Source organism: Semicossyphus pulcher, unplaced genomic scaffold (genome assembly GCF_022749685.1).
Source record: "Semicossyphus pulcher isolate SPU_LCO1_2020_fin unplaced genomic scaffold, fSemPul1.0.p SCAF_18, whole genome shotgun sequence".
Taxonomy (NCBI): domain Eukaryota; kingdom Metazoa; phylum Chordata; class Actinopteri; order Labriformes; family Labridae; genus Semicossyphus; species Semicossyphus pulcher.
The window spans coordinates 14,600,084-14,613,312 of NW_027211691.1; positions in this window are offsets into that span (position 1 = coordinate 14,600,084).

Sequence of the window (13,229 nt, forward strand, 5' to 3'; positions counted from 1 at the left end):
CACAACAGGACGACAGGTATAATGACGCCGCCAGTCGACACATCAAGACGACAGGTATAACGACGCAGTTAGTCGACACAACTGGACTACAGGTATAATGACGCCGTCAGTCGACACATCAAGACGACAGGTATAATGACGCCGTCAGTCGACACATAAAGACGACAGGTATAACAACGCAGTCAATCGACACAGCAGGACAACAGGTATAACGATGCAGTCAGTCGACACAGCAAGACGACAGGTATAATGACGCCGTCAGTCGACACAGCAAGACGACAGGTATAATGACGCCGTCAGTCAACACATCAAAACAACAGCTATAACGACACAGTCAGTCGACACAGCAGGACAACAGGTATGATGACGCAGTCAGTCGACACATCAAGACGACAGGTATAATGATAAAATCAGTCGACACAGCAGGACAACAGGTATAATGACGCCGTCAGTCGACACATAAGGACAACAGGTATAACGACGCAGTCAGTCTACACAACAGGATGACAGGTATAATGACACAGTCAGTCGACACAACAGGACAACAGGTATAATGACTCAGTCAGGTGACACAGCAGGACAACAGGTATGATGACGCAGTCAGTCGACACATCAAGACGACAGGTATAACGACACAGTCAGTCGACACAACAGGACGACAGGTATAAGTCAGTCAGACGACACAGCAAGACAACAGATATAACGACACTGACAGTCGACACAGCAGGACGACAAGTATAATGACGCCGTCAGTCGACACATCAAAACAACAGGTATAATGATTCAGTCAGTCGACACAGCAGGATAACAGGTATAACGACGTAGTCAGTCGACACAACAGGACTACAGGTATAATGACGCCGTCAGTCGACCCATCAAAACAACAGCTATAACGACACAGTCAGTCGACACAGCAGGACAACAGGTATAATGACGCAGTCAGTCGACACAGTAGGACGACATGTATAATGACATAGTCAGTCGACACAGCAGGACAACAGGTATAATGACACAGTCAGTCGACACAACAGGACAACAGGTATAATGACGCTGTCAGTCGACACAACAGGACAACAGGTATAATGGCGCCGTCAGTCGACACATTAGGACGAAATGTATAATGACGCAGTCAGTCGACACAACAGGACAACTGATGTAACGACACAGTCAGGCGACACAACAGGACGACAGGTATAATGACGCAGTCAGGTGACACAGCAGGACAACAAGTATAATGACGCAGTCAGTCGACACATCAAGACGACACGTATAACGACGCCGTCAGTCGACACAGCAGGACAACGGATATAACGACACAGTCAGTCGACACAACAGGATGAGAGGTATAATGACAGGTCGACACAGCAGGACAACAGATATAACGACACAGTCAGTCGACACAACAGGAAGACAGGTATAATGAGACAGTCAATCGACACATCTAGACGACAGGTATAATGACGCAGTCAGTCGACACAAAAGGCAGCAGGTATAATGAGGCAGTCAGTCGACACATTAGGACGACATGTATAACGACACAGTCAGTCGACACAACAGGACAACAGGTATAATGAAGCAGTCATTCGACACAGCAGGACAACAGGTATAATGACGCCGCCAGTCGACACATCAAGACGACAGGTATAACAACGCAGTCAGTCGACACAGCAGGACCACAGGTATAATGACGCAGTCAGTCGACACAGCAGGACAACAGGTATAATGACAGGTCGACACAGCAGGACGACGGATATAAAGACACAGACAGTCGACACAGCAGGACGACAGGTATAACGACATAGTCAGTCGACACAGAAGGACAGCGGATATAACGACACTGACAGTCGACACAGCAGGACGACAGGTATAATGACGCAGTCAGTCGACACAACAGGACGACAGGTATAAGGACGCCCTCAGTCGATACATCAAGACGACAGGTATAATGACGCAGTCAGTCGACACATAAAGACGACAGGTATAATAACGCAGTCAGTCGACACAACAGGATGAGAGATATAATGACACAGTCAGTCGACACAGCACGACAACAGATATAACGACACATTCAGTCGACACAACAGGACGACAGGTATAATGACGCCGTCAGCCGACACAGCAAGACGACAGGTATAATGACACCGTCAGTCGACAAATCAAAACAACAGCTATAACGACACAGTCAGTCGACACAACAGGACGAGAGGAATAATGACCCAGTCAGTAGACACAGCAGGACAACAGGTATAACGACGCAGTAAGTCAACACAACGGGACGACAGGTATAATGACGCCGCCAGTCGACACATCAAGACGACAGGTATAACGACGCAGTTAGTCGACACAACTGGACTACAGGTATAATGACGCCCTCAGTCGATACATCAAGACGACAGGTATAATGACGCCCTCAGTCGATACATCAAGACGACAGGTAAAATGACGCCCTCAGTCGATACATCAAGACGACAGGTATAATGACGCAGTCAGTCGACACATCAAGACGACAGGTATAATGACGCAGTCAGTCGACACAGCAGGACAACAGGTATAATGGCGCAGTCAGTCGACACAACAGCACGACAGGTATAATGACATAGGCAGTCGACACAGCAGGACAACAGGTATAATGACGTAGTCAGTCGACACAGCAGGACAACAGGTATAATGACGCAGTCAGTCGACACAGCAGGACGACAGGTATAATGACGTAGTCAGTCGACACAGAAGGACAACAGGTATAATGACGCAGTCAGTCGACACATCAAGACGACAGGTATAATGACGCAGTCAGTCGACACAGCAGGACAACAGGTATAATGGCGCAGTCAGTCGACACAACAGCACGACAGGTATAATGACATAGGCAGTCGACACAGCAGGACAACAGGTATAATGACGTAGTCAGTCGACACAGCAGGACAACAGGTATAATGACGCAGTCAGTCGACACAGCAGGACGACAGGTATAATGACGTAGTCAGTCGACACAGAAGGACAACAGGTATAATGACGCAGTCAGTCGACACAGCAGGACGACAGGTATAATGACGTAGTCAGTCGACACATCAAAACAACAGGTATAATAACGCAGTCAGTCGACACAGCAGGACAACAGGTATAATGACGCAGTCAGTCGACACAGCAGGACGACAGGTATAATGACGCAGTCAGTCGACACAACGGGACGACAGGTATAAGGACACCCTCAGTCGACACATCAAGACAAAGACAAAGTTAATAGTAGTTATCCTCCTTTATTCAATAGTAATATTTATTTATTTCTCAAAGGGTCATATGTGCAATAAAAATCTGTCAATGTGCAATAATCTCTCACCACAGTGCAATAACCTAATACCACAGTGCAATAACATAATTTAGTTTAATTGAACTATTACCCACTGTTTACTTGTACATTTTCTAAGAGTGTATATTTTATATATTTTGTTATCTAATTTTGTACTTTTTTATACATATATATATATCGATAGATATATATATTTTGATCTTTATTTTTTACCCTCTGTGTGCTGATTCTTTCCTATTGTATTGTTCTGTATAAGCTGCTGGAGACTGAATTTCACAGAGGGAGTCATCCCAAAGGGATCAATAAAGTTGAGTCTAAGTCTAAGTCTGAGTCTAAGACGACAGGTATAACGACGCAGTCAGTCGACACAACAGGCAGCAGGTATGATGACGCAGTCAGTCGACACATTAGGACGACATGTATAACGACACAGTCAGTCGACACAGCAAGACAACAGATATAACGACACATTCAGTCGACACAACAGGACGACAGGTATAATGACGCCGCCAGTCGACACAGCAGGACATCAGGTATAACAACGCAGTCAGTCAACACAACAGGACAACAGGTATAATGACGCAGTCAGTCGACACAGCAGGACAACAGGAATAATGACGCCATCAGTCGACACATCAAGACAACAGGCATAATGACGCAGTCAGTCGACACAGCAGGACGACAGGTATAATGACGCCATCAGTCGACACATCAAAACAACAGGTATAATGACGTAGTCAGTCGACACAGCATGACAACAGGTATAATGACGCCTTCAGTCGACACAGCAGGACATCAGGTATAACAACGCAGTCAGTCAACACAACAGGACAACAGGTATAATGACGCAGTCAGTCGACACAGCAGGACAACAGGAATAATGACGCCATCAGTCGACACATCAAGACAACAGGCATAATGACGCAGTCAGTCGACACAGCAGGACGACAGGTATAATGACGCCATCAGTCGACACATCAAAACAACAGGTATAATGACGTAGTCAGTCGACACAGCATGACAACAGGTATAATGACGCCTTCAGTCGACACATCAAAACAACAGGTATAATGACGCAGTCAGTCGACACAACAGGACAACAGGTATAATGACGCCGTCAGTCGACACATTAGGAAGACATGCATAACGACACAGTCAGTCGACACATCAAGACAACAGGTATAATGACGCAGTCAGTCGACACAGCAGGACAACGGGTATAATGACGCAGTCAGTCGACACATCAAGACGACAGGTACAATGACGCAGTCAGGTGACACAACCGGACAACAGGTATAATGACGCAGTCAGTCGACACAGCAGGACAACAGGTATAATGACGCAGTCAGTCGACACAGCAGGACGACAGGTATAATGACGTAGTCAGTTGACACAGACAGACAATGGATAGAACGACACTGACAGTCGACACAGCAGGACGACAGGTATAATGACGCCGTCAGTCGACACATCAAAACAACAGGTATAATGACGCCATCAGTCGACACATCAAAACAACAGGTATAATGACCCAGTCAGTCGACACAGCAGGACAACAGGTAAAACGACGCAGTCAGTCGACACAACAGGACTACAGGTATAATGACACAGTCAGTCGACACATCAGGACAAAAGGTATAATGACGCAGTCAGTCGACACAGCAGGACGACAGGTATAATAACGCATTAAGTTGACACATCAGGACAACAGGTATAATGACGGAGTAAGATGAAAAATCGGGACAACAGGTATAATGATGCAGTAAGATGACAAATCAGGACAAAAGGTATAATGACGCAGTAAGATGACAGCCAAGATGACAGGTATAATGACACAGTAAGATGACACATCAGGCCAACAGGTATAATAAAGCAGTAAGATGACAGCCAGGACGACAGGTACAATGACGCAGTAGGATGACACACCAGGACAACAGGTATAATGACGCAGTAAGGTGACACATCAGGACAACAGGTATAATGACGCAGTAAGATGACAAATCAGGACAAAAGGTATAATGACGCAGTAAGATGAAAGCCAGGATGACAGGTGTAATCACGCAGCAGGATGACACATCAGGACAACAGGTATAATGACGCAGTAGGATGACACAGAAGCTCAACAGGTATAATGATGCAGTAGGATGACACATCAGGACAACAGGTATAATGACGCAGTAGGATGACAGATCAGGAAAACAGGTATAATGATGCAGTAGAAGGACACATCAGGACAACACGTATATTGACGCAGTCAGATGACACATCAGGACAACAGGTATAATGACGCAGTCAGATGACAAATCGGGACAACAGGTATAATGACGCAGTAAGTTGACACATCAGGATAACACGTATAATGACGCAGTAAGATGACAGCCAGGACGACAGGTATATTGACGCAGTAGGATGACACATCAGGACAACAGGTATAATGACGCATTAAGTTGACACATCAGAACAACAGGTATAATGACGGAGTAAGATGAAAAATCGGGACAACAGGTATAATGATGCAGTAAGATGACAGCCAGGATAACAGGTATAATGACGCAGTAAGATGACAGCCAGGACGACAGGTATAATGACGCAATAGGATGACACATCAGGACAACAGGTATAATGACGCAGTAGGATGACACATCAGGACAACAGGTATAATGACGCATTACGTTGACACATCAGGACAACAGGTATAATGACACAGTAGGATTACACATCAGGACATCGGGTATCATGACGCAATAAGATGACACATCAGGACAACAGGTATAATGACGCAGTAGGATGACACAGAAGCTCAACAGGTATAATGATGCAGTAGGATGACACATCAGGACAACAGGTATAATGACGCAGTAGGATGACAGATCAGGAAAACAGGTATAATGATGCAGTAGAAGGACACATCAGGACAACACGTATATTGACGCAGTCAGATGACACATCAGGACAACAGGTATAATGACGCAGTCAGATGACAAATCGGGACAACAGGTATAATGACGCAGTAAGTTGAGACATCAGGATAACAGGTATAATGACGCAGTAAGATGACACATCAGGACAACAGGTATAATGACGCAGTAGGATGACACAGAAGCTCAACAGGTATAATGATGAAGTAGGATGACATATCAGGACAACAGGTATAATGACGCAGTAGGATGACAGATCAGGAAAACAGGTATAATGATGCAGTAGAAGGACACATCAGGACAACACGTATATTGACGCAGTCAGATGACACATCAGGACAACAGGTATAATGACGCAGTCAGATGACAAATCGGGACAACAGGTATAATGACGCAGTAAGTTGAGACATCAGGATAACAGGTATAATGACGCAGTAAGATGACAGCCAGGACGACAGGTATATTGACGCAGTAGGATGACACATCAGGACAACAGGTATAATGACGCATTAAGTTGACACATCAGGACAACAGGTATAATGACGGAGTAAGATGAAAAATCGGGACAACAGGTATAATGATGCAGTAAGATGACACATCAGGACAAAAGGTATAATAAAGCAGTAAGATGACAGCCAGGACGACAGGTACAATGACGCAGTAGGATGACACACCAGGACAACAGGTATAATGACGCAGTAAGGTGACACATCAGGACAACAGGTATAATGACGCAGTAAGATGACAAATCAGGACAAAAGGTATAATGACGCAGTAAGATGAAAGCCAGGATGACAGGTATAATCACACAGCAGGATGACACATCAGGACAACAGGTATAACGACGCAGTAAGTTGACACAACAGGACAACACGTATAATGACGCAGTAAGATGACAAATCAGGATAACACGTATAATGACAATGTAACATGATAGCCAGGATGACAGGTATAATGACGCAGTAAGTTGACAAATCAGGACAAAAGGTATAATGACGCAGTAAGATGAAAAGCCTGGACGACAGGTATAATGACACAGTAGCATGACACATCAGGACAACAGGTACAATGACGCAGTAAGTTGACACATCAGGACAACACGTATAATGACGCAGAGAGATGACAGTCAGGACGACAGGTATAATGACGCGGTAGGATGACACATCAGGACAAAAGGTCTAATGACGCAATAAGATGAAAAATCGGGACAACAGGTATAATGACGCAGTAAGATTACACATCAGGACAAAATGTATAATGACGCAGTAAGTTGACACATCAGGCCAACAGGTATAATGACGCAGTAGGATGACACAGAAGCTCAACAGGTATAATAATGCAGTAGGATGACACATCAGGACAACAGGTATAATGATGCAGTAGAATGACACATCAGGACTACACGTATATTGACGCAGTCAGATGACACATCAGGACAACAGGTATAATGACGCATTCAGATGACAAATCGGGACAACAGGTATAATGACGCAGTAAGTTGACACATCAGGATAACACGTATAATGACGTAGTAAGATGACAGCCAGGACGACAGGTATATTGACGCAGTAGGATGACACATCAGGACAACAGGTATAATGACGCATTAAGTTGACACATCAGGACAACAGGTATAATGACGCAGTCAGTCGACACAGCAGGACAACGGATATAACGACAGTCAGTCGACACAACAGGACGACAGGTATAACGACGCAGTCAGTCGACACAACAGGACGACAAGTATAATGTCGCTGTCAGTCGACACAACAGGACGACAGGTATAATGACGCCGTCAGCTGACACATCAAGACGACAGGTATAATGACGCAGTCAGTCGACACATCAAGGGGACAGGTATAACGACACAGTCAGTCGACACAACAGGACGAAATGTATGATGACGCCGTCAGTCGACACAGCAGGACAACAGGTATAATGACGCCGTCAGTCGACACATTAGGATGACATGTATAACTACACAGTCAGTAGATACAACAGGACGACAGGTATAATGACGCAGTCAGTCGACACAACAGTACGAAATGTATAACGACACAGTCAGTCGACACAATAGGACAACGGATATAATGACGCAGTCAGTCGACACATCAAGACGACAGGTATAATGTCGCCGTCAGTCGACACATCAAGACGACAGGTATAATGACGCAGTCAGTCGACACAGCAGGACGACAGATATAATGACACAGTCAGTCGACACAACAGGACGACAGGTATAATGACGCCGTCAGTCGAAACATTAGGATGACATGTATAACTACACAGTCAGTAGATACAACAGGACGACTGGTATAATGTCGCCGTCAGTCGACACATCAAGACGACAGATATAACAACACAGTCAGTCGACACAACAGGACGACAGGTATAACGACACAGTCAGTCAACATAACAGTACGAAATGTATAATGACGCCGTCAGTCTACACATTAGGATGACATGTATAACGACGCAGTCAGTCGACACAGCAGGACAACAGGTATAATGACGCCGTCAGTCGACACATCAAGACTACAGGTATAATGACGCCAACAGTCGACACATCAAGACGACATGTGTAATGACACAATCAGTCGACACAACAGGACGACAGATATAATCATGCCGTCAGTCGACACATCAAGACGGCAGGTATAACGACACAGTCAGATGACAAAACAGGACGACAGGTATAATGACGCAGTCAGTCGACACAGCAGGACAACAGGTATAATGACGCCGTCAGTCGACACGTCAAGACAACATGTGTAATGACACAATCAGTCGACACAACAGGACGACAGATATAATGATGCCGTCAGTCGACACATCAAGACGGCAGGTATAACGACACAGTCAGATGACAAAACAGGACGACAGGTATAATGACGCAGTTAGTCGACACAGCAGGACAACATGTATAACGACGCAGTCAGTCGACTCAACAGCACGACAGATATAATGACGCCGTCAGTCGACACATCAAGACGGCAGGTATAACGACACAGTCAGATGACAAAACAGGACGACAGGTATAATGACGCAGTCAGTCGACACAGCAGGACAACATGTATAACGACGCAGTCAGTTGACACAACAGGACGACAGGTATCACGACACAGTCAGTAGATACAACAGGACGACAGGTATAATGACGCAGTCAGTTAAGACAGCATGACGACAGATTTAACGACACAGTCAGTCTACACAGCAGGACAACAGGTATAATGACGCCGTCAGTTGACACATTAGGATGACATGTATAATGACGCCGTCAGTCGACAAATCAAGATGACAGGTATAACGACGCAGTCAGTCGACACATCAAGACGACAGGTATGATGTCGCCGTCAGTCTACACAACAGGACGACAAGTATAATGACGCCATCAGTCGACACAGCAGGAGAACAGATATAACGACACAGACAGTCGACACAACAGGATGACATGTATAACGACACAGTCAGTCGACACGGCAGGACAACAGATATTACAATGACAAAAAATCGACCTGAAATCTGTATTTGAGAACCACCCCGGACCTGTCGTGGAAAATCAGGGTCAAAAACTGAAGTTAGAAATCGACCTGAAATCTGTATTTGAGAAACATCCCGGCCCTGTCGTGAAAAATCGGGGTCAAAGACTGAAGTCTGAAATCGACCAAAAATCGATCTGAAATCTGAATTTGAGAAACCACCCCCCCGTCGTCAAAAAACCAGCGTCAAAAACTGAAGTCAGAAAATTGCCAAAAATCGACCTGAAATCTGTATTTGAGAACCACCCCGGCCCTGTCGTTAAAAATCGGGGTCAAACACTGAAGTCAGAAATCGACCTGAAATCTGTATTTGAGTAACCACCCCCCCTGTCGTCAAAAAACAAGGTCAAAAACGGAAGTCAGAAAATTACCAAAAATCTGAATTTGAGTAACCACCCCCCCCCCCGTCGTCAAAAAACAGGGTCAAAAACTGAAGTCAGAAAATGACCAACAATCGACCTGAAATCTGTATTTTAGAACCACCCGGGCCCTGTCGTGAAAAATTGAGGTCAAAAACTGAAGTCTGAAATCAACTTGAAATCTGAATTTGAATAACCACCCCCCATTCGTCAAAAAACAGTGTCAAAAACTGAAGTCAGAAATCGACCTGAAATCTGAATTTGAAAAACCATCCCCCCTGTCAAAAAAAAACTGGGTCAAAAACGGAAGTCTAGAAATGACCAAAAATCGACCTGAAATCTGTATTTGAGCACCACCCCGGCACTGTCGTGCAAAATCGGGGTCAAAAACTGAAGTCAGAAATCGACCTGAAATCTATATTTGAATAACCATCCCCCCTGTCGTCAAAAAAAAACTGGGTCAAAAACTGAAGTCAGAAAATGACAAAAAATCGACCTGAAATCTGAATTTGAGTAACCACCCCCTCTGTCGTCAAAAAACAGGGTCAAAAACGGAAGTCATAAAATTACCAAAAATCGACCTGATATCTGTATTTGAGAACCACCCCGGCCCTGTCGTGTAAAATTGAGGTCAAAAACTGAAGTCAGGAATCGACCTGAAATCTGAATTTGAATAACCACCCCCCTGTCGTCAAAATACAGTGTCAAAAACTGAAGTAAGAAAATGACCAAAAATCGACCTGAAATCTGAATTTGAGTAACCACCCCACCGTCGTCAAAAAACAGGGTCAAAAACTGAAGTCAGAAATCGACCTGAAATCTGAATTTGAGTAACCACCCCCCCGTCGTCAAAAAACCAGCGTCAAAAACTGAAGTCAGAAAATGACCAAAAATCGACCTGAAATCTGTATTTGAGAACCACCCCGGCCCTGTCGTGAAAAATTGAGGTCAAAAACTGAAGTCAGAAATCGACCTGAAATCTGAATTTGAGTAACCACCCCCCCTGTCGTCAAAAAACCGGGTCAAAAACGGAAGTCAGAAAATGACCAAAAATCGACCTGAAATCTATATTTTAGAACCACCCCCTCTGTCGTCAAAAAACAGGGTCAAAAACGGAAGTCAGAAAATGACCAAAAATCGACCTGAAATCTGAATTTGAGTTACCATCCCCCCTGTCGTCAAAAAACAGGGTCACAAACTGAAGTCAGAAATCGACCTGAAATCTGAATGTGAGTAACCATCCCCCCTGTCGTCACAAAACAGGGTCAAAAACGGAAGTCAGAAAATTACCAAAAATCGACCTGAAATCTGAATTTGAGTAACCACCCCCCCTGTCGTTAAAAAAAAAACAGGGTCAAAAACGGAAGTCAGAAAATGACCAACAATCGACCTGAAATCTGAATTTGAATAACAATCCCCCCTGTCGTCAAAAAAAAACCGGGTCAAAAACTGAAGTCTGAAAATGACCAAAAATCGACCTGAAATCTGAATGTGAGTAACCACCCCCCCCCCCGTCGTCAAAAAACAGGGTCAAAAACTGAAGTCAGAAAATGACCAACAATCGACCTGAAATCTGTATTTTAGAACCACCCGGGCCCTGTCGTGAAAAATTGAGGTCAAAAACTGAAGTCTGAAATCAACTTGAAATCTGAATTTGAATAACCACCCCCCATTCGTCAAAAAACAGTGTCAAAAACTGAAGTCAGAAATCGACCTGAAATCTGAATTTGAAAAACCATCCCCCCTGTCAAAAAAAAACTGGGTCAAAAACGGAAGTCTAGAAATGACCAAAAATCGACCTGAAATCTGTATTTGAGCACCACCCCGGCACTGTCGTGCAAAATCGGGGTCAAAAACTGAAGTCAGAAATCGACCTGAAATCTATATTTGAATAACCATCCCCCCTGTCGTCAAAAAAAAACTGGGTCAAAAACTGAAGTCAGAAAATGACAAAAAATCGACCTGAAATCTGAATTTGAGTAACCACCCCCTCTGTCGTCAAAAAACAGGGTCAAAAACGGAAGTCATAAAATTACCAAAAATCGACCTGATATCTGTATTTGAGAACCACCCCGGCCCTGTCGTGTAAAATTGAGGTCAAAAACTGAAGTCAGGAATCGACCTGAAATCTGAATTTGAATAACCACCCCCCTGTCGTCAAAATACAGTGTCAAAAACTGAAGTAAGAAAATGACCAAAAATCGACCTGAAATCTGAATTTGAGTAACCACCCCACCGTCGTCAAAAAACAGGGTCAAAAACTGAAGTCAGAAATCGACCTGAAATCTGAATTTGAGTAACCACCCCCCCTGTCGTTAAAAAAAAAACAGGGTCAAAAACGGAAGTCAGAAAATGACCAACAATCGACCTGAAATCTGAATTTGAATAACAATCCCCCCTGTCGTCAAAAAAAAACCGGGTCAAAAACTGAAGTCTGAAAATGACCAAAAATCGACCTGAAATCTGAATGTGAGTAACCACCCCGGCCCAGTCGTGCAAAATCAGGGTCAAAAACTGAAGTCAGAAATCGACCTGAAATCTGAATTTGAGTAACCACCCCCCCTGTCGTCAAAAAAAAAAAAGGGTCAAAAACTGAAGTCTTAAAATGACCAAAAATCGACCTGAAATCTGAATGTTAGTAACCACCCCCCCTGTCGTCAAAAAACAGGGTCAAAAACGGAAGTCAGAAAATGACCAAAAATCGACCTGAAATCTGTATTTGAGAACCACCCCCGCCCTGTCGTGAAAAATTGAGGTCAAAAACTGAAGTCAGAAATCGACCTGAAATCTGAATTTGATTAACCACCCCCCCTGTCGTTAAAAAAAAAACAGGGTCAAAAACTGAAGTCAGAAAATGACCACCAATCGACCAGAAATCTGTATTTGAGAACCACCCGGGCCCTGTTGTGCAAAATCGGGGTCAAAAACTGAAGTCTGAAATCAACCTGAAATCTGAATTTGAATAACCACCCCCCCTGTCGTCAAAAAACAGGGTCAAAAACGGAAGTCAGAAAATGACCAAAAATCGACCTGAAATCTGAATTTGAGAACCACCCCCGCCCTGTCGTGAAAAATTGAGGTCAAAAACTGAACTCAGAAATCGACC